Here is a 21,428-nt window from a genome sequence, read left to right as displayed (position 1 = left end):
GAGGGCCTTTGAGCAGGTCTCACCCAGCTCTCACCCAGTACATGGACCTTTTTAAAAATGGGTGAGCCTGGGTGCTGCTCAGTGTTTATGCCTTTATGAGCAAAAGACCAGCAACCACCAACTCCTCTAAACGTCCCCTAGAAGGAGCATCCAAGATTGAAGTCTACCTGGGACACAAAAATATGGTGCCATATAAGTATGTTGAGATGCTTTTTAAACAGGTTAGGCCATTCCAGGGGCTTTATAAAATTTGGGTCTTACTTCTTCCTCTATCTGGATGACAACAGACTTGAGATTCCACCTGGCAGTATACTCTCACACATGCAGGTAAGTCCACGTTTCAGCAGCCAAGACAACCCTGCCATTGAAAATTTAGGGATCCAATGAGCTTTCTAGCCGTTAAAGCCTGGTGCACCCTCAGACTTGGGAACCTGTGTCACACGTCTCTACCATTTTAGACCTCAGGCTAACATCCGAACCTGACCTTACAACTGAACCTACCCTCCAGGAAAGCACCAAGGGAATGAGCTGGCATTCCCACATATCACAAGTCTTCTTGGAGACAAATAAAAGACCGAGAATCCCAGCCTGACATGTTAGCCTCGAGGTTTTTGTTGGCCCAGGGCAAACTAAGAGGGATGGGACTGAGCACAGCTCGATACCTGACCTATCTCTAGTAGAGGGAGGAACATCTGAGAGATGTATAACTGCAGCAAGCAGAAAAGCAAATCCACTATAATGGTCAAAACCTTCCATGCAGACCCCGGTAGCCTCCTGGAGATGTTGAGCTCTGACAAGCGGCAGGAGCCCAGAGGCACAGCTGTATCTCTGTAACACAAGAGCAAGAGATGAGAACCACTAATTTAGGAGAAACAGATCGTTTGCAAAGAGCAACCTGTGACCCAGTCATTGCACAAAGATGGTTACGCCTCAAATCTGTCACAAAGGACTGCTGCAAATGGATCTACAATCTCATGCAGCATTAAAGGGCTTCTGTAGGCTGCATGTGCAACTGCTTGTTCCTGCACGGTGACTCCAGAAAAAGCAGAAGCACCATCAGAATCATAGAATAGAACCATTGAATTATTTTGGTTGGAAGAGATCTTTAAGATGATCAAGTCCAATTGTTAACCTGGCACTGCCAAGCTACCACTAAACCATGTCCCTCAGCACCACGTCTACAGAAAAGTTGTCAGCAGTCAGGGAAGAAAACAGAAAGCTACAGGAGAAGGGGCTGCCATGCTGCCCTTTGAGCCATGATGCCAGCAAACCAGTGCTAGCAAAAAAGCGGTCTCGTATGGTCCCTGCAGACTGCAAGATCAGGGACATCCCAGTGTTACTGCTGCTGTGGAGAAACAAAGAATAGCAGAATAACACATGAGGTGAACACCTAGATGCCTGAATACCTTCCCTCTACAGCAGTCAGTTAAATATAAAGCACCTGCAAACTAGCAGGATCCATTCATAGAATCATAGAATTACAGAATGGTTTAGGCTGGAAGGGACCTTTAAAGGCCATCTAGTCCAACTCTCCTGCCATGAGCGGGGACATCTTCAACTAGACCAAGTTGCTCAGAACCCTGTCCACCCTGACCTTGAATGTTTCCAGGGATGGGGCATCTACCACCTCTGTGGGCAGCCTAGACTAGTGTCTCACAGCCCTTGTCATAAAAAAAAATTCTTCCTTAGATCTAGGCAACTGCTCTGCACAGTTTAATTTAGCTCATACACAATCCAGCATTAGAGAAAGATTTGAATAGTGGCAACACAAAGTTACAAAAATATTATATAATAATATTAGAACCATATTTTTGAAGAAAAGCCTCAACTGTGGTTAGTTATGCCAAGCATGTTATTTGTTTTCTTATAAATAAGAGTGAAGTCCAAGCACAATATGCCTATTGGAAAGAATTTGTCATATAAGAGCCACTGAAGACATTATTTCCTCAGCCACAAGCAAATCCATCCTGAAATCAATTAGTAAAGCAATTTCTAGAGTTGCAGCCATCCATAAAAAATAGGGTATAAACCGCTTTATTAAGTTTCCAGCTAATCAAAAGATTTGAGTAACTATAGCCAGTACCAATAATTCTTGAAAACAGCCGAGACAAATCAAGTGTCTCCTGGAAGGAAGCAGTAGACAATAAAAGCATGAACTGAAGTTATCAATGGCAGCCCCAACAGCCTGCTGTCTATCAAGTTCTATAGAAAATATTCACTAAGATAAAGAAAATGCACAGTTTTCATAGAATCATAGAATCATCCAGGTTGGAAGAGACCCTTGGGATCATCGAGTCCAACCATCTACCCTACTCTACAAAGTTCTCCCCTATACCATATCCCCCAACACCACATCTAAACATCTCTTAAACACATCCAGGGATGGTGACTCAACCCCCTCCCTGGGCAGCCTACTCCAATGCCCGACCACTCTTTCTCTGAAAAGTTCTTTCCTAATGTTCAGTCTAAACCTACCCTCTTGGAGCTTGAAGCCATTCCCTCTTGTTCTGTCATTAATTACCTGTGCGAAGAGACCAGCACCAACCTCTCTACAGTGTCCTTTCAAGTAGTTGTAGAGAGTGATGAGGTCTCCCCTCAGCCTCCTCTTCCTCATACTAAACAGTCCCAGCTCTTTCAACCGCTCTTCATAGGATTTGTTTTCCAGGCCCTTCACCAGCTTCGTTGCCCTCCTCTGCACTCGCTCCAGCACCTCGATATCTCTCTTGGATTGAGGTGCCCAAAACTGGACACAATACTCGAGGTGTGGCCTCACCAGTGCTGAGTACAGGGGCACAATCACCTCCCTACTTCTGCTGGTCACGCTATTTCTAATACAAGCCAGGATGCCGTTGGCTTTCTTGGCCACCGGGGCACACTGCCGGCTCATATTCAGCCGCTTGTCAATTAGAACCCCAAACCCATTTCAAACCCCAAACCCATAGAAAACCCATTTTCAATGGGATTAATTCTTTTTAGGCTGTTCCCAGGGACCTAACATGAAACAAACGTGCCAATAGAAAACAGAAAAGCCTAAAAACTAATGCCTGTTCTATAGCTACAGATGTCACTCCTCCCAGCTCAAATGAAAATAAATATTCCTGTACAAATCAACGCCTGGCCTAGCAGTTGCATATATAAAAGCAATCTCCTGAGAATTTCCCTTCAAAATCTGAACATCAGTGGCAAACGGGAGTGGAAAAAGCAACACGAAGGGATAGCAAGAGACCTCCTCAGTGACCAGAGAAGACCATCCAGGACAATAACTGGAGTCCAATGTAAAATCACTGCATATCCCACATGGCTCTAAGAAAAATGCTTACTTTCTGGATCCAAATGTCTTTTTTCTTACTCTTCTATTTGTTCTGTACCTCCTAAAAAAAAAAAAAAAAAAAAAAAAAAACAACCAAACAATCAAACAAACAAAACCAAAAAACAAAAAACCCAACTGTTCTCTCTGATAGGACATTTCCAGCTCTTCTCACATAGACAAAGGTGCTTCTGTCAAAGATCGGTCACAGAACCTCTTACAGAAAAAGCTGAAGCGAATGCTTTAGATGGCTTGGCTTGGGTATTGATGAGTCCAGAACGACTTACCTGTTAAATACTCTTCATGAACAATTACCAAAGCTGTGCTGAGGCAATGCGGAGGGGAAGGATTTGTCTTCTCAGTGGACATTAGTCTTGGCAGAGGCCAGAGCCCTGCTGCTGTCCACAGCTGAGCTTCCTAGCTGCCACAGCATGAGGTTTACCATCTGATTCCTTCATCTGATGACCTTTTTTGAGACCCCCTCATGTACTACTGGGGTCCGGAGCAGAGAGAAACAGCAGCACAGAGGGAGAACCACTATAGGAGATGGTGACATCTCTCAGCCCAGGGAGGACACACAAAGCTGTAGGGCTGGAAAACCCGCTCCCATGGTTTCGAACAGCGATGGGGTGAAGTGGCTGCAGTGCTGTATGGGAAGCAAGGGCCAGCAAAGTGTGATGGGTTAAAGTCTGCTGCCACTGAGCTGGTTTCCTTGTTGGCCTCCAACCTTAATTAAGCTGCCAGAGCTGCTCTGAAGCAGAGCCCATGCCCTTCCCTCTTGGCTCTGTTCAATACTGCTCTGAGCTTAAAATAAGGACTGTCATTGTTTCAGCCGTTCTGCAATGTTGACACCTCTTCTTCCCATACCTGAAACTACAGATCAGTGCAAATAGGAGGGTGAGATTGTCAGACACAGGGAGAGCAGGTGAGTGCCCCTCTAAACCTCCAGCAACCAGCATGTGGAGCCAGTCAGCACTACGGCAGCCACCACAAACATCAGGAAGGGCTTCGTGCTCCAGAGGGGTATTTCAGCAGCACAGGGTGTCACCACAAGCTGGAAAACTCAAGATTTCACAATATGTAAGGCCAGACTGAACAGGGCTTTGAGCAACGTGGTCCAGTGGGAGGTGTCCCTGCCTATGGCAGGGTTTTGTAACTAGATGATCTTCAAGGTCCCTTCTAACTCTAACCATTCTATGATTCTAAGTCCAAATAAGATAAGCCCCTAAAATCTCCAGCTGCTGGGAAGTTTCTCCGTGCTTTGCCCATGCCAAATATCTCCAGTCTGCAATGATAGACACATTTCCTAGCACTGTAGACTGACTTGTTTTTTTGTAGGTTACATTTGCCAGGATTACAGAAATACCACCACTCTGAGGGTTTGCCAAACACTGACTCCTCGATCCCCCTTCAACAGATGAGTGTGTTTTAATTTGGAAGATGGAAGGAGTTCAAACAGGAAACAAATCCTTGATTGCAATTGATTTTGCAGTTCTCAGGGGGTCTTTTACAAACTCCTGCAGCTGCTGCCACAGTCAGAATTCACACATCCCAGTGGTGGGATGAGAAGACCAGGGGATAACTCTGTGGGAAGAACTGTGGTTCTTCCACCACATTTTTCCTGGGAATGAGTTTGGGCACCTCTGACTACAGCTCAGCAGCTCCTGAGTGCACTCAATTACATCAGTGCATTTAGTGGCTTAAGCTGTTGTGGAGCTGCATCCTCACATCCTTCTCCAGGGACAGCCCTTTGCCTAGAAAGTTGAGGCCTCCCAAAACATGCAGCTTCACTCAGCACAGCAGAGGTGGAGCACCAAGTACATGTGGATCCCTTCCAAAAACATCCAACTACATTACCTATCCAAAATGAGCACATATCAACAGCTGCAAATCAAATTGTTCTGTGCACTGAACTGGGAAAAGCAAAGACAGAGAGACAGAGGCATCCCTGACCCATGCAACTGGGATGATTTGGAGTCTTTTTCCCTTCTCTCCAGGGCACCCCAGCCTGCACCTGACCCCATTTGTCCGCACTCCCCTCATTTCAACTGAGTGCTGACAGCTCGGTTCCTCCGTCATCCACAAATCTCTGCTCTGCAAAACCACTCAGCCAGAAACCAGGCAGCGACTTCCTGGCTGCGGAGAAAAACAGAAAGGCAAAGATGATGACAAACTATCAGCTAGTGGTTGTTTCTTACTGTAGCTGAGTGAGTTTATTTCACTTGTGTAAATTAAGTCCTGTTTAGGGCATTATCCATTCCCAAAAATTCGGTTATCCAGTAGAGAATTTTTTTTTTTTTTTTACCTATTACAAAATGATCATTTTTGCTGCAAATGGATTTATAGAATCATAGAATCCTCTGGGCCGGAAGGGACCTTCAAAGGTCATCTAGTCTGACCCCTCCCGCAGTCAGCGGGGACACCCCCAACTAGACCAGGTTGCCCAGGGCCTCGTCGAGCCTTACCTTGAATGTCTCCAGGGAAGGGGCCTCAACCACCTCCCTGGGCAACCTGTTCCAGTGCTCCACCACCCTCATGGTAAAGAACTTATTTCTAATGTCTAATCTAAATCTGCTTTTTTCCAGTTTAAAGACATTACCCCTTGTTGTGTCACTGCCGGCCTTTGGAAACAGACTGTCTCCAGCCTTCCAGTAGCCCCCCTCAGGTACTGGAAGGCCGCTATTAGGTCTCCCCAGAGCCTCCTCTTCTCCAGGCTGAACAACCCCAGCTCCCTCAGCCTGTCCTCGTAGCAGAGGTGCTCCAACCCCCTGATCATTTTTGTGGCCCTCCTCTGGACCCGCTCCATCAGGTCCATGTCCTTCTTATATTGAGGGCTCCAGACCTGCACACAGTACTCCAGGTGAGGTCTCATCAGAGCAGTGTAAAGTGGCAGAATCACCTCTCTGGATCTGCTGGCAACACATCTCTTGATACAGCCCAGGATGCGATTGGCCTTCTGGGCTGCAAGTGCACACTGCCTGCTCATGTCCAGCTTCTCATCCATCAGCACCCCCGAGTCCCTTTCCTCAGGGCTGCTTTCTAATACCTCATTCCCCAGTCTGTATTGATAGTGAGGATTGTTCCAGCCCAGGTGCATAACTCTGCACTTGCTCTTGTTGAACCTCGTGAGGTTTACTTGAGCCCACCTCTCCAGCCTGTCCAGGTCCCTCTGGATGACATCCTTTCCCTCTGGTGTATCGACCAGACCACACAACTTGGTGTCGTCCGCAGACTTGCTGATGGTGGACTCCATCCCTCTGTCTATATCATTGATAAAAATGTTGAACAGTACCGGTCCCAGCACAGACCCTTGAGGGACACCACTTGTCGCTGCTCTCCATCTGGACTTAAAGCCATTGAGTACTACCCTCTGGATGCGATCATTCAGCCAATTCCTTATCCACTGAACCGTCCACCCATCAAATCCGTGTCTCTCCAGTTTGGCGAGCAGGATGTCATGGGGGACCGTGTCAAAGGCCTTACAGAAGCCCAGATAGATCACATCCATAGGTCATCGTTTATCTAGTGACATAGTCACTCCATCATAGAAGGCCACTAGGTTAGTCAGGCAGAACCTGCCCCTAGTAAAGCCATGTTGGCTGACCTGAATCATCCCCCTGTTCTCCATGTGCCCAAGCATGGCGTCCAGAAGGATCTGCTCCATGATCTTCCCAGGCACAGAGGTGAGGCTGACAGGTCGGTAGTTCCCAGGGACCTCCTTTCTACCCTTTTTAAAAATGGGTGTGATGTTTCCTTTCTTCCAGTCTGCAGGGACTTCACCTGACTGCCATGACTTTTCAAATATCATGGAAAGTGACTTTGCAACTTCATCTGCCAGTTCCTTCAGGACTCTGGGATGTATTTCACCGGGTCCCATGGACTTGTATATCTTCAGATTCCTTAGGTGATCACGTACCATGTCTTCAGTTATAGTGGGATGGACTTTGTCACCTGGGTCGTCAACTTGTGGGCCATCAACACAAGAGCTAGGAGGAGAGGGGTTGCCAGTGAAGACTAAGGCAAAAAAGTTATTGAGAACTTCCGCCTTCTCCTCCTCCCTTGATAGAAGTTCCCCACTGCTGCTCATTAGGGGGGTACGTTTTCTTTAACCTTCCTTTTCTGGTTAATGTACCAGTAGAAGCTTTTCTTGTTTTTCTTTACGTCCCTTGCCAAGTTCAATTCTAGCTGTGCCTTGGCCTTCCTGACCTCATCCCTACACAGCCGGGCAACGTCCCTATACTCTTCCCAGGATGCCTGTCCCTTCTTCCATTTCCTGTGTAGCCCCATCTTGCCCCTTAGTTTGACCAGCAGGTCCCAGCTCAACCATGGTGGTCTCTTGCCTTCCTTGCCCAATTTCCTACATGTCGGGATTGAGATCTTTTGTGCTCTATAGAGAGCATCCTTAAAGATCTGCCAGCTTTGTTCTGCTCCCTTGTCCCTAAGGGCAGTTTCCCACAGGGTCCTATTTACTAACTCCTTGAAGAGCTGGAATTTTGCTTTCTTAAAATTTAGCGTCCTGACTGTGCTTCCCATGGCCTTCAAACTTCTTAAGAGAGTGAACCGCACTAGAGCATGATCACTGCAGCCCAGACTGCCTTCAACTTTGATATCCCTGATGACCTCACTTGCATTTGTGACCAACAGGTCCAACAATGCATCTCCTCGAGTAGGGCTGGTGATTTCTTGTCTCAAGAAGTTGTCGTCTAGGCACTCGAGAAGCTTCCTGGAGTGCCTGCAGCCAGCCGTGTTGCTTTTCCAACAGATGTCAGGGTGGTTAAAGTCGCCCAGCAGGATGAGAGCCTGTGATCGTGATGCCTCTTCCAGCTGGAGTAAGAAGGCATCATCAACAGGCTCTGTCTGGTCAGGCGGCCTGTAGTAGACTCCTACCACAAGGTTCCCTTTGTTGTCCCGATCTCTAATTCCTACCCATAAGCTTTCTACCTGCTCACGGCTATTCTTTAGCAACAACTCTTCACACTCTAGCCACTTCTTTACATAGAGGGCAACACCTCCACCCCTTCTTCCTCTCCTGTCCCTTCTGAACAATTTGTAGCCATCAATGGCCACACTCCAGTCGTAGGACTCGTCCCACCAAGTTTCCGTAATTGCTACTATGTCATAGCTTTCCTGCGGCAGGATTGCTTCCAACTCTTCCTGTTTGTTTCCCATGCTGCGTGCATTGGTGTAGAGACACTTCAGTCGGTCTGCTGGCTGTGTCTCCTTCTTAGAGGAGCACTCCACTGATCCCCCAACACGCTTTATGCCAACTACGCTTCTGTCTCCTATTGTCTCAGGGGATCTTGGTCCCTCTCTGCAAGACCTTGCCTTTGTTACAGTGTTCACAGCATGTGTCAGTGCAACAGGCTAGAGGCCCTTGCTATCCCTACATCCTACCAACCCTGATATGTCATCCTGCCACTTGCCACGGACCCTTCTGATACTGTTGTCATCTCCCACTTCAAGTGAGATGGCAGGCTGAAGGCTCTCCTTAGGCTTATTTCTACTGGACCTGTGTTTAACCCCCTCCCCCTTCGAGCCTGGTTTAAAGCCCTTTCAACAAGCCCTGCCAACTCACATCTTTCTTCCCCTCTGAGACAGATGTACTCCATCTGTCGCTAGGAGACCTGGTGCCATATAAAGTTCCCCAAGATTAAAAAACCCAAAATTTCGTTGGTGGCACCAGTTTCTGAGCCACTTGTTAATTGTGCATGTCTTTTTATTCCTCTCAGTATTCCTACCTGCAACTGAGGGTATTGACGAAAAAATTATCTGTGCCCCTGATCCCTCAACCAGTTTCCCCAGTGTCTTAAAGTCCTTTTTGACTGTTTTTAAATTTCCGGTGTTGACCTTGTCACTTCCCACCTGAATAACTACTAAGGGACAGTAGTCAGAGGGCTGTACCAGACTAGGCAGCCTTCTGGTTACGTCTCTGACCCGGGCCCCAGGGAGGCAGCAGACTTCCCTGTGGGAAGGATCCGGCCCTCTGTTCCCTTCAGAAGGGAGTCACCAGTAACAATTACCCTCCTCTTTTTTTGTAGGGTAGAGGTTCTGATGCGAGGGGGGGACTGATTTGCTTTAGGTGACTCCCCAGATGGTGCTTCTTCTACCTTCTCATTTGCCTCACCCTCAACCTCCAGTGTCCCATACTTGTGTGCAGGGGTAAATGGAGAGAAGAGGGGGGCTGTGAAGGTTTTCCCTTGCCTCTTCCAACAGGCACTTGTATCCATTCCTCCCTCTTCCTTGGGTCACCTCCCTCTGCTACAGGGGTCTGCAGAGCCTGGTACCACACATCTAACTCTCTTTCACATTCCCTTATGGACCTTAGTCTGTTCACTTCTTCCCACAGCTCGGCCACCATGTTAAGCAGATCATTGATCTGCTCACACCTAACACAGGTGTTGCCTCTACCATCCTTCATTGCCAGGTTCCAACACTCACTGCAGCCAATTGCCTGGGTGCCTGCATCTTTGTGTGGGGCCTCTGTTTGGGTACCCACGTTTTTTTTAATAGCCTTTGGCCGAGTTCCAACCATGATTCGATCCGATCTCTTCAGGCAAGTGACTTGGGTTTTTTTTGTTGTTTTTTTGTTTTGTTTTGTTTGGTTTGGTTTGGGTTTTTTTGTGTCGCTCGCCACTTGCCAGACCAGCCGGCTGCCGCCGCCTCGCCGACCGACCGCGTGTCTGCTCTGACTGCGTTTAAATCTCCATGGCCGCCTGATTGACTGACGCGGACTTCTCCCAGGTTCCGGCTGGGGCTCGGGCTGTGAGTGGGCGGTCCCTGCGCTGCTTGTGTCTGCTTATGTCTGCTTGTGTGTGTGTGTGCATAAAAATGCTGGTCTGTAGTACTGCTTACAAAAACCCACAAGCGTCTACAGCCAAAGTAACTGCACTGATCATTAATTTTCAGCTGTTCCTACTGCCTGCTGTTCATTTCTGGATGCTGCCAGTCCTCTGTCTCTTGCTGGCCAGAGCTGCAAGCCATCCTGTGTACAGCACCTTCCACTTCTGTTAAGAACTACTTGGCAAGAAAACAGGAATGACTGGGATTTATATGCTGAAAGAGTTTCTTGTTGGAACTATCACAGTATTCTGCTCTTTGCTAAGGCCCAACACATTCATCTTCTATAACATATAGGTTTGCTAGAATGGTTTATTTCCTCCAAATCAGGCATGCCCTGGGTGAGACTCACACCTCCACCATCAGCGTAAAGGAAGGGCAAAGGGCATGAGACTCTGCTAAGCTGTGATTAGATGCAGGGAGGTCAAGTGAGCTGACTCCGAAGTTGCAAAAGTGAATGAACCAGCAGAAAAACACCTTGCTTTCCATCATAGAAAATGAGGCAAGTTTGGCCAGCGATGTCATTCCTATGGGGATCCTGGTGTCTTGAGATAGGTCTGGAAAATGAGCCTCTTTGGATTTGGGCTTTTCCCTGGAGCCTGGAGAACAAGATAGGACTTTGAAGCTGAAATTTAGAATTCTTTGAGTAGCAATTTCCTCTCCACTCCTGAAATACAGCAATACGGTTAACCTCAGGCTTCCAAAACCCTCTAGTATTTCAGGATGTTTTATTACAGCTGATCCAGTCAACAATGCTGCAGGTGACCAGAGAAAAAAAAGCAGCCTTGAGGTTCAGGCTCATGGCATGAAGCAGAGGGCTTTGCTCACCATCAAATCCCGAGAAACATACATGATCATGCCAAGACCCAGCAGAACTAGTAGTCCCTCTCCCAGGACAGATGCACACAAGAGAGAGAGAGGAGAGCATCTGAAGGTGTCTGATGCTGAAGACAACGATACGAGAGGCCAGTGACTTTCAGCCAAAGTTCATGTTATCTTGGGAGCCAGTTGGCCATAGCAAGTAATTGGAGCTAGGATCATGACTGGGAAAAAAATTATTTCCAGTAAAGGTCCCATAGGTGCTTGCAGCTCAATCTCATTTCCACAGGCCTTCAGGCCAGCCAAGAGAAATGGTCATTGTTGACAGGAAAAATTACCGTGAAGCCTGGAAAAAGGTCAGGGAACACAAATCTGAGCAAGGGAACCTGGCCAGATGAATGCACTTGGCTTTTCATTGGCTTGTTTTTCATTGGGTTTCATGAGAGACTTGGCTACCTGGTCTTTCTTCTCAGGGGCACAGAGACATTCTCTGTGCTGGACACCATGGCTGTCTCTACACTAGTGAACAGAATGGCGCCAGATTGCAATTCATCATCATGGTGAGTCCTTGGTATGTGTTACCTTGGCCAACTAGCTCACTTCCAAGGTATTCTTCTCTCAAACTAGCAGCAGGAATTTAAACAAGTGTCTTGAAAAATCTGCAGTGGAAAGAGATGAGCTCTTTGCTACCCAGCACTCCAGTATTCAGAGCATCAGCCTACAGGAAGAGAGTCTAAACCTCTGCCTAAACTTGGCACCTAATTTCCATAACAGTAGAGCTTTTTTGACACCCTATTCTATCCACAAACTGTTTACAACCCGCTCTTCACAAGTTCCTGCCCCACTCCTCTCCCAGTGGGTTTCCAGGCAGCAGTTTTGCACCCTTGCAGCTGTATGAACTGAGAAGATGAGTCCTAGGAGAAGGTCAGGCTAAATAGAAAGGACAGTGGGTCTCCAGAGCTGGCGGGCAGCTGAGGGGAGTGAAGTGTGTGCATTAGGGGAACCATTTATTTTGGGAGCGTACAGCAGCAGCAGTACCCAGCGCCTTACACAAGCTCAGAGCACAGGGAGTTTTGACTGCGGCAGGGCCAGGGAACTGCTCTTTATGAGCCCTTTAAGAATTGGCATCCGAATGTTTGCTCTGATTTCCATAACTGCACATGCGCCAGACACAGACCACGAGAGGGAGTTGGATACTGGAGCTGGACAGGTCTCCTCTCCAGCCATCCTGATGGCCACTAGCTAGAGGAAACGCCATCCAGTTGTCACAAAGACGAATGTCAAATAACAACTTTCTCTAGAGAATTTTTACAGGCCAAAATGAAGAGATAGAAGCTGCCCACACCAGCTTGGCTTCCAGTCTACTCTGTGTAAAGCCAAAACTACTTGCCTCAGCAAACAACTGCAAGATTGTGACAGACTCCTTGTTGCTCTCTGCTGAAACAGATTTTTCCACTCTGCATTTGCTCATGAAAACAAGATGACAGAAAGCAACGTGACCACAGATGCCAACAGGCACAGACATGCAGATGTTTCTCCTCCAGGCACCCTGCTTCTGGGAGGGCTCAACCCTTGCCTGGCCAGAGGAACTGCCTCCTCAGCCAGAACATAAGCTAAGCATCGCTCTCCCTCAGCACACCATGTGGTTATCTCCCCCCTCCAGCCATATCTCCATTTCTGTTGCTGCCTTTCTACGCTGCTCTAGGGGAACCACAGACTGGGAACAATACTGGGAGTGAAATGGTGGATTCAGTCATAGTCAGCAGGAGCCTAGACCAGGTGACAGAAGTCCCTTATCCTATGGTCCTAAGTTACTGGGGCAGTGTTGGAGCATCATTTGGTTTTGACATTATCTCCCATAACACCCTCATAGACACATTAATGAAGTATGGGCTAGATAAGTGGACTGTGCAGTGGACTGAAAGCTGTTTGAATGGAAGGGGTCAGAGGGTTGTAATTAGTGGCACAAAGTCCAGCCAGAGGCCAGTCACTAGTGGTACAACCCAGAGGTAGTATATACTGGGGGCAAAACTGTTTAACATCTTATTTAATGACTTAGTTGGTGGGGTAGAGTTCACCTACAGCAGATCTGGGGAAGATACAACACTGGGAGGAGTGGTTGATATGCCATCCATAGGGTCCTCAACAGGCTGAAAAATGGGCTGACCAGAACCTCTTGAAGTTTGACAAGGAGAAGACCCCCTACAGCTGGGGAGGAATAACCACGCTGGGTTACTCCATACCCCCAGTTATGCTGGTTAACCATACCCCCAGTAAATGCTGAGGGCCACCCAGCTGGCAGAAAAGGCCCTGGTGGACACCGAATTGACCATGATCCAGCCCTTGCAGCAAAGGCAGCCAACAGCTTCTTGGGCTGCATTAGGAGGAATATTGACAGCAGGTCGAGGGAGGTGATCCTTTATTTCCTTCCCCTTTACTATGCACTGGTGAGTAACGTCTGGGATACTATGTCCACTTTGGGGCTCCCCAGTAGAAGAGAAACAAGGACGTACCAAGCGAGACCAGTAAAGGGACACAAAGATGATCAAAGGATTGGAGCATCTGTCATAAGGGAAGAGGCTGAGGGAGCTGGGACTGTTCAGTCTGGAGAAGTGAAGGCTCAGGGGTATCTTATCAATGTGTACAAATATCTGATGGAGAGAGCAAAGAAGGCGGAGCCACACTCTTCTCAGTGGTGCCTGTTGTCAGGACCTCAGCTCCCAAGAGTGATTTCCCGACCGATAAGGGATGACAAGGGGCCAACAAACACTGACCGCGTTTCACACATCCGGAGCCCAACTCAGTAAAGTATTTCAAAACTAGAGTCTAAAGAGTATTTCAGATTATTGGCACTTCTTCAAAAGCTCCCAGTCCACCTGAGATAATTGAAGGAGGACAAAAACAACCAAACAATACAAAAGCAGCGTGCTTCACCATCTAAGCTGGATTTCTAGCAAGGGACAGTGAGGGATGCTGCTGCTCAGGATTTGGAAAGGAGCACATCACAGCTCCTCGCGGGCTCCCTGCCCAGCCCTACTGCCTGCCAAAGGGGCACTGCTCACCCTCTCAGCTTGCCCTGCCCTGAGGCTGTCGCACCCCTTGGGAAGGGGCCAAAACAACACCGTAACCACTGCTCGGAAGGGCTCTCTCTCCCGTGCCAGGAACCAACCCTGTTTTGCTGGACTTCCCAAAGAACGGGGGACAAAGTCACGCCTCTCCCACCTCCGTGGATTCATCAGCGCTTTCTGCCTCTGTCCTTCTAGGTGCTCGTTAGTCTTGCTGCTTGGATTCCCTGGAGGAGCGCTGATGCCTGGGCTTCCAGGGGCTGCATCGTGCAGCCCCAGCAGCACCTGGGAGGAGGTGAAGAGAGAGGCAAAACCGTCCTCCTGAAGAGGAAGCTCTTCAGAAGAGAGAGAGACAGAGGGGAGAGACTTAGGAGTTATACGGAAACTCAACTACTGTTATGAAATTCTAATAACAAAATAATAAAAAACCAAAGCACTCTCCTGGAGAACCTGGCTGTTTATGCCTTGGATGGGTGTACCTTTCGCTGGGTCAAAAACTGTCAGGAGGGCTGGGCCCAGAGAGTGGTGGTGGATGGAGTCAAAGCCAGTTGGAGGCCAGTCACAAGTGGTGCTCCCAAGGACTCAGCGTTAGAGCCTGTTCACTTCAACATCTTGACAACGACCTGGATGAGGGCATCGAGCGCACCCTCAGCCACTCAGCAGATGATGCCAAGTGAGGTGGGAGTGTCGACCTGCTGGAGGCCGAGAGGTCGTGGGAGCGCTCGCTGGGCACTTCTCCTCCACAGCTCTCGGCTCTCTTTCCCTTGGCAGCAGGCGGGACCTGCAGCAGCAGCAGCAGCAGCAGCTGGAGGAGGTATCTGCCCTGGCCATTTGCACGGCGAGGGACCTCCACGCCTGCAGCGGCGCCCGGGTCGTCGGGCTCTGGCCAGAGCGGGGCTCTCTTTGGCCGTCCCCTGGCAGATGTCTGCAGCCAGGACGGCACCCTGCCCCAGACCATCCAGGTAAGCACGCCTGGTGAGGTGGCGCCCGTCCCTCTGGCTCCTCTGCAGAGGCGGTGGCCCAAGCAGAGGGACCCCAGCTGGGGCGGGGGGACAAGGCTGCCTCCTCCCCGTGTCACCCACCCCTGCATCCTACCCCACTGAGAGCTCCAGAGCCGCCCACGCTTGCTCCTGCCCCTAAGCTACGTTCACCCGCCCCAAAGCCTGTCTCCGGCCAAGCAACTCTCCTCCTCTCTGCCCTGCAGGACCTGCTGGCTCTCCTGCACCGGCACGGGCCATCCACGGAGGGGATCTTCCGCCTGGTGGTCAGCGAGCACGCTTCCCGGCAGCTCAGGGAGGCCCTCGACACGGGAGCGGAGGTCCACCTCGAAAGCCAGCCTGCGCACCTGCTGGCCGTCATCTTGAAGGTGAAGCCTGCTGACCTGGGGCCTGGCAGCTCCCGCCTCGGGCGCTGCCGATGGGCAGGAGCCCAAAGGCAGGCGCCTGCTCCTGAGCCAGAGCGCCGGGGATGCTGCCTGTGCTCCTGCTGGGAGCGCTCGAAGCCTCACCCGCAGCCCTTGGCGTTGCAGGACTTCCTCCGTAAGATCCCCTCCCAAGCTCCTGCACACACAGCTCTATGAGGAGTGGATGAGCGCCCTGCAGAAGAACAGCAGGCAGGAGAAGCTGGCAGCACTCCAAGAGTAAGCGTGGCCAGCAGCCTGCCTGCTCCGCAGGGACTGGCAGAGGCCGGGACTTGCCTGCAAAGCCACGGCCTCCTTGACAAAGCTCTGCTCTCGGCCAGGCACCGCTGGCTTCTGCGGGGTGGGCTTTGGGGGGAAAGTGGCACAGAAAAGCGTTTCTCTCCTTGGAGCGCTTGGGGCAGGCACGCTGGGTTGCCGCATGAAGGGACTCTGGCCGGGAGAGCAGTCGGGGAAAGAGGTGGCCCTAGCTCAGCAAAGGCAGTCTTTCTTCTGCTGGAGAGCGGGCATGGCCAGGGAGCCTTCCCTGGGCTGGGCTTGGGTGAGATCAGCCTGGGTGACCTGGGTTGGCAGCACCTACTTTATTAACGTGGTGTTCCTCTTCCCTCAGGGTGGCCAGCAAGTTGCCCCAAGGCAACCTCCTGCTCCTCAGGCACTTGCTGTCCCTGCTGCAAAGCATCAGCAGCCAGGGGGCCACCAGCAGGATGAGCGCCCACAACCTGGCCATCTGTGTGGGGCCAAACCTGCTCAGCCCACCTGAGGAGCACACACTCCCCCTCGATGTCCTGGTGAAGGTGACGCAGAAGGTACGCTGTGCTTACCAGCTGGCTACAGCCTTCCGGGCCCAGCCCAGCTTTGCTGCTCAGAGGTCCCTGGTGCCTCCTCTCTTCAGCAAACGCTTGTGGGCGGGAAGAGCTGACGGGAAGAGCCGTGCCTTGCAGAGCTGCCCCTTTCTGCACAGAAGCAAGGGTCAGGACGGGGAGAGGCTCTTTGACCAGTTTTCAGCCACCTACCTGGAAACCAATGGTTTGCTTTGTGCAGGTGACGCAGCTGGTGGAGTTCCTCATCGAACACCACGGGGAACTCTTTGAGGAACAGGACGCTGTTGTCCCTGTTGCCGGGACATCAGGCGGGGAGTCAGCCGCACTAGAGGTAAAAGCAGCAGCAGTAGAAGTATGTCAGCTCCACCAACAGCATGACAACAACAATGGGCAGGTAGGTCCTGGCCCCCTGTTCGTGTCAACGTTTCCATTGCAGGTGCCTCCAGTTGCTCCAGAAAGCGAGCACTTGCAGAAGATGTCCCAGGAGAGAAGGTAAAACGAGCCAGCTTTGGTTTTCAGAGCGGAATTGATTCAAGCTTATCATGGCTTTCCCTGTCTCACAATACTCTTGTGTGGAAAGGTTGCCAGGCTCTTCACGCGCAAGCAGAAAGCGCAAAACACCCTGTGAAGAGGAGAGGGATGGGCAACCAGAGAGTAAGAGGAGAAAGTTGGGCAGAGAGCTCTCTGGCTTGAGCGACTGAGGAATTCCAAGCGCGCAAGGAGAACAAGGAGCCCAGGTGTGTAGCAGACACTCCTGTCCATCATCTTTCAAAGCTCTGAACACTTCTCTGAGGAGTGGCAGTATTTCCGAGGTACGCAGTGGTGGCCCCCGAGAAGAGGCATGACCACCTGCCCTTGGCGGATCGTGGACGTCAGGAGAAACATACCACTCCAGCCTCGGCAGCTCTCATTTGTCCTTCTGAGCTGCCTTTCTAGCAAGGGACAGTGAGGGATGCTGCTGCTCAGGATTTGGAAAGGAGCACATCACAGCTCCTCGCAGGCTCCCTGCCCAGCCCTACTGCCTGCCAAAGGGGCACTGCTCACCCTCTCAGCTTGCCCTGCCCTGAGGCTGTCGCACCCCTTGGGAAGGGGCCAAAGCAACACCGTAGCCACTGCTCAGAAGGGCTCTCTCTCCCGTGCCAGGAACCAACCCTGTTTTGCTGCACTTCCCAAAGAACGGGGGACAAAGTCACGCCTCTCCCACCTCCGTGGATTCATCAGCGCTTTCTGCCTCTGTCCTTCTAGGTGCTCGTTAGTCTTGCTGCTTGGATTCCCTGGAGGAGCACTGATGCCTGGGCTTCCAGGGGCTGCATCGTGCAGCCCCAGCAGCACCTGGGAGGAGGTGAAGAGAGAGGCAAAACCGTCCTCCTGAAGAGGAAGCTCTTCAGAAGAGAGAGAGACAGAGGGGAGAGACTTAGGAGTTATACGGAAACTCAACTACTGTTATGAAATTCTAATAACAAAATAATAAAAAACCAAAGCACTCTCCTGGAGAACCTGGCTGTTTATGCCTTGGATGGGTGTACCTTTCGCTGGGTCAAAAACTGTCAGGAGGGCTGGGCCCAGAGAGTGGTGGTGGATGGAGTCAAAGCCAGTTGGAGGCCAGTCACAAGTGGTGCTCCCAAGGACTCAGCGTTAGAGCCTGTTCACTTCAACATCTTGACAACGACCTGGATGAGGGCATCGAGCGCACCCTCAGCCACTCAGCAGATGATGCCAAGTGAGGTGGGAGTGTCGACCTGCTGGAGGCTGAGAGGTCGTGGGAGCGCTCGCTGGGCACTTCTCCTCCACAGCTCTTGGGTCTCTTTCCCTTGGCAGCAGGCGGGACCTGCAGCAGCTGGAGGAGGTATCTGCCCTGGCCATTTGCACGGCGAGGGACCTCCACGCCTGCAGCGGCGCCCGGGTCGTCGGGCTCTGGCCAGAGCGGGGCTCTCTTTGGCCGTCCCCTGGCAGATGTCTGCAGCCAGGACGGCACCCTGCCCCAGACCATCCAGGTAAGCACGCCTGGTGAGGTGGCGCCCGTCCCTCTGGCTCCTCTGCAGAGGCGGTGGCCCAAGCAGAGGGACCCCAGCTGGGGCGCGGGGACAAGGCTGCCTCCTCCCCGTGTCACCCACCCCTGCATCCTGCCCCACTGAGAGCTCCAGAGCCGCCCACGCTTGCTCCTGCCCCTAAGCTACGTTCACCCGCCCCAAAGCCTGTCTCCGGCCAAGCAACTCTCCTCCTCCCTGCCCTGCAGGACCTGCTGGCTCTCCTGCACCGGCATGGGCCATCCACGGAGGGGATCTTCCGCCTGGTGGTCAGCGAGCACGCTTCCCGGCAGCTCAGGGAGGCCCTCGACACGGGAGCGGAGGTCCACCTCGAAAGCCAGCCCGCGCACCTGCTGGCCGTCATCTTGAAGGTGAAGCCTGCTGACCTGGGGCCTGGCAGCTCCCGCCTCGGGCGCTGCCGATGGGCAGGAGCCCAAAGGCAGGCGCCTGCTCCTGAGCCAGAGCGCCGGGGATGCTGCCTGTGCTCCTGCTGGGAGCGCTCGAAGCCTCACCCGCAGCCCTTGGCGTTGCAGGACTTCCTCCGTAAGATCCCCTCCAAGCTCCTGCACACACAGCTCTATGAGGAGTGGATGAGCGCCCTGCAGAAGAACAGCAGGCAGGAGAAGCTGGCAGCACTCCAAGAGTAAGTGTGGCCAGCAGCCTGCCTGCTCCGCAGGGACTGGCAGAGGCCGGGACTTGCCTGCAAAGCCACGGCCTCCTTGACAAAGCTCTGCTCTCGGCCAGGCACCGCTGGCTTCTGTGGGGTGGGCTTTGGGGGGAAAGTGGCACAGAAAAGCGTTTCTCTCCTTGGAGCGCTTGGGGCAGGCACGCTGGGTTGCCGCATGAAGGGACTCTGGCCGGGAGAGCAGTCGGGGAAAGAGGTGGCCCTAGCTCAGCAAAGGCAGTCTTTCTTCTGCTGGAGAGCGGGCATGGCCAGGGAGCCTTCCCTGGGCTGGGCTTGGGTGAGATCAGCCTGGGTGACCTGGGTTGGCAGCGCCTACTTTATTAACGTGGTGTTCCTCTTCCCTCAGGGTGGCCAGCAAGTTGCCCCAAGGCAACCTCCTGCTCCTCAGGCACTTGCTGTCCCTGCTGCAAAGCATCAGCAGCCAGGGGGCCACCAGCAGGATGAGCGCCCACAACCTGGCCATCTGTGTGGGGCCAAACCTGCTCAGCCCACCTGAGGAGCACACACTCCCCCTCGATGTCCTGGTGAAGGTGACGCAGAAGGTACGCTGCGCTTACCAGCTGGCTACAGCCTTCCGGGCCCAGCCCAGCTTTGCTGCTCAGAGGTCCCTGGTGCCTCCTCTCTTCAGCAAACGCTCGTGGGCGGGAAGAGCTGACGGGAAGAGCCGTGCCATGCACAGCTGCCCCTTTCTGCACAGAAGCAAGGGTCAGGACGGGGAGAGGCTCTTTGACCAGTTTTGAGCCACCTACCTGGAAACCAATGGTTTGCTTTGTGCAGGTGACGCAGCTGGTGGAGTTCCTCATCGAACACCACGGGGAACTCTTTGAGGAACAGGACACCGTTGTCCCTGTTGCTGGGACATCAGGCGGGGAGTCAGCTGCACTAGAGGTAAAAGCAGCAGCAGTAGAAGTATGTCAGCTCCACCAACAGCATGACAACAGCAATGGGCAGGTAGGTCCTGGCCCCCTGTTCGTGTCAACGTTTCCATTGCAGGTGCCTCCAGTTGCTCCAGAAAGCGAGCACTTGCAGAAGATGTCCCAGGAGAGAAGGTAAAACGAGCCAGCTTTGGTTTTCAGAGCAGAATTGATTCAAGCTTATCATGGCTTTCCCTGTCTCACAATACTCTTGTGTGGAAAGGTTGCCAGGCTCTTCACGCGCAAGCAGAAAGCGCAAAACACCCTGTGAAGAGGAGAGGGATGGGCAACCAGAGAGTAAGAGGAGAAAGTTGGGCAGAGAGCTCTCTGGCTTGAGCGACTGAGGAATTCCAAGCGCGCAAGGAGAACAAGGAGCCCAGGTGTGTAGCAGACACTCCTGTCCATCATCTTTCAAAGCTCTGAACACTTCTCTGAGGAGTGGCAGTATTTCCGAGGTACGCAGTGGTGGCCCCCGAGAAGAGGCATGACCACCTGCCCTTGGCGGATCGTGGACGTCAGGAGAAACATACCACTCCAGCCTCGGCAGCTCTCATTTGTCCTTCTGAGCTGCCTTTCTAGCAAGGGACAGTGAGGGATGCTGCTGCTCAGGATTTGGAAAGGAGCACATCACAGCTCCTCGCAGGCTCCCTGCCCAGCCCTACTGCCTGCCAAAGGGGCACTGCTCACCCTCTCAGCTTGCCCTGCCCTGAGGCTGTCGCATCCCTTGGGAAGGGGCCAAAGCAACACCGTAGCCACTGCTCAGAAGGGCTCTCTCTCCCGTGCCAGGAACCAACCCTGTTTTGCTGCACTTCCCAAAGAACGGGGGACAAAGTCACGCCTCTCCCACCTCCGTGGATTCATCAGCGCTTTCTGCCTCTGTCCTTCTCGGTGCTCGTTAGTCTTGCTGCTTGGATTCCCTGGAGGAGCGCTGATGCCTGGGCTTCCAGGGGCTGCATCGTGCAGCCCCAGCACCACCTGGGAGGAGGTGAAGAGAGAGGCAAAACCGTCCTCCTGAAGAGGAAGCTCTTCAGAAGAGGGAGAGACAGAGGGAGAGACTTAGGAGTTGTAAAGAAACTATTCAAATACTGTTATGAAATTTTAAGGCTAGAAAAATAATAAAAAGACAAGTTAAAAATTTTAAGGAAGAAATAATGAAATATATACAACACATATGACCCATCTACAGCTCCCAGGATGATGATCGTGTCAGCAGCAGGGACTGGGAAAGTCCCAGACTAGAATCAGTGATGGACGGGAACTGGATTCTGCACCTGGAGTCAGGAGTGCATGGGTCAGGATCAAAGGCAGACCAAGAGACAAGAGTCCTCCTTGGGCCCCGGCCATTGAAGAAAGAAGCTGACCCCTTTCATCCCTCAGCTTTTCTACCGAGCATGAGGCAGGGGGGATGGAGTACCCTCTTGGTCAGTTTGTGGTTGTCTGTCCTTTCTGCTCCTCACCACAGCTGCGACCCTACTAAGCTTGCTGGCATCTGAAGTGTTTCAGAGGCAATGCCATCTTTCCTTCATGGGCAAAGCC

Source organism: Numenius arquata, chromosome Z (genome assembly GCF_964106895.1).
Source record: "Numenius arquata chromosome Z, bNumArq3.hap1.1, whole genome shotgun sequence".
NCBI lineage: Eukaryota > Metazoa > Chordata > Aves > Charadriiformes > Scolopacidae > Numenius > Numenius arquata.
Note: the sequence above shows the minus strand (reverse complement) of the source record.